Here is a 1,840-nt window from a genome sequence, read left to right as displayed (position 1 = left end):
ATTTTGTTCTTTTATTTTCTTCTGAAATTGTTGTATGGTTTTTTTCTGTGTTTTCCTTAATTTTGTCAGTGTTTTCCTTGATCTGTCTTTCAATCCATTGAAGGTACCTAAATATAATTCTTTTGAATTCCTTATCAGGGAGTTCCAATGCTGCTTCTTCCTCAGGGATATGTCGTGGGTCTGTTTCCCGTTCCTTTTTTTCTCATGCTTTGTCTTGCTTTTTTGTGTGGACTATGATGGTCTGTTGTCTCTGAGACGTTGTAATGTTGTGGTATTTATATTTAATTGTTAATTTTATGCTGGAATGATTCACCCAAGATTTTAATTTTCTTTCTTTTTCTTTGGTTATATCCGAGTAAGCAGGGTACTGTGCTTCTCTATTCGCTAGTTGGCAGCACTTATGCACTCTCCACCTGTCTCCTGGTGGGTGTGGTAGAGAATGAGAGTGACTGCACAGGTCTCTGTTAACCATTTGTTAAGAGCAATTAAGGGTGATTTAGACTCTTATTGGTGTTTGTTTATTGTTGACTAGTTGGTGCAAAAGGAAGCAGTGACTCTCACTTAGTAAATGGAGCTGCAGGAGTTGCAGGTGTGGTTGGGCTGTATGGGTACAGTTGCTGCCTCCCACTCAATTAGACAAAAATAACAATTGAAAAACCATCAAAAAAGTAAAAGCAAGAGGACAAAAACACACACTGCATAAACACTCAGGAACAATCACCAAAAAGGAAAAGAAGAAAGGACAAGAAGAAAGGAAAAGAAGAAAGGACAAGGAGAATGTCACATCTTTCCAGTCCTTAGTGTCTGGAATGTCCTTGCAGGTCCTGGCAAGTGCAAAGTATTCTTAAAAAAATAACCAAACTCACTGCCATCGAGTTGGGTCTGAGTCATAGTGACCCCTCCTTAAGTTTCCAAGGTGGTATCACTATGGAAGTAGATTGTCCAATCTTCCTTCTGAGAAGTGGAACCTATTCTTAGGTCCCTGGAATCTGAGAGAACTCTGTTGCTTTAAATATCCAAAATGGTTGAACCATTTGTAAACATTCAAAATGGCTGTGCCCTCTGGACAGTGTAAAGTCCACAGCTCAGACCATCTCCCTCTTCACTCCTTCCCTTTTTATTCACCAGTCACATGTGTAGTCCTCCATGCAGTCCCTGGCTCAAACTCACTCACTGCTGTTGAGTCAGATCTGACTCATAGTGACCCCTCCTTGGTTTTCTGAGGTGATAGCACTACAGAAATAGATTGCCCAGCCTTCCTTCTGAGGAGTGGCTGGTGGGTTTGAACTGCCAGCCTTCTGGTTAGCAGTCAAATGCCTAAGGCACTGCGTTACCAGAGCTCCTGACAGGGTTAATTTTTAGGTTAATTGTTAGGTCCTAACACCCCTTGGAAATATCAAAGCTGTCCATGCTGTCAGGATCACTAACAGTCCACAGCTCTGTATGTCTCCTTTTTCAGCATTTTCATGAAGGTTCTTCTACTACTTGGAGTTTAGTCCACTTCTGTATGCTCCCTTTCAAAGCTCAGGCCTCCAGCATTATCCTTTGTATCTGCGTTACTTGGTTGCCCTTTTCTTTGTTGAAGACGCTCTGTGTAGTTTGTCTGCCTATTCCACCACCTTCTTGGAACTTCTACATTTCAATTTTGAAACTTCCAGTTGTTGTAGCTTCATACTTTGTACATTCAATATTCTCATTATTAATGGATATTTGCAGCTGTTTCTACTCATTTTGAGTCCTGCCATATCAGCCAATGGAGGTACCGAAAACTTTAGTCCATCCATATCATTAAGGTCATTTCTACTCTGAGGAGTCAGTTCTTCTCCAGTCATATTTTGAG

The sequence above is a fragment of the Orycteropus afer genome, unplaced genomic scaffold (genome assembly GCF_000298275.1).
Source record: "Orycteropus afer afer isolate SDZICR_OR568_19922 unplaced genomic scaffold, OryAfe1.0 scaffold00077, whole genome shotgun sequence".
NCBI lineage: Eukaryota > Metazoa > Chordata > Mammalia > Tubulidentata > Orycteropodidae > Orycteropus > Orycteropus afer.
This window is presented reverse-complemented; position numbering follows the sequence as displayed.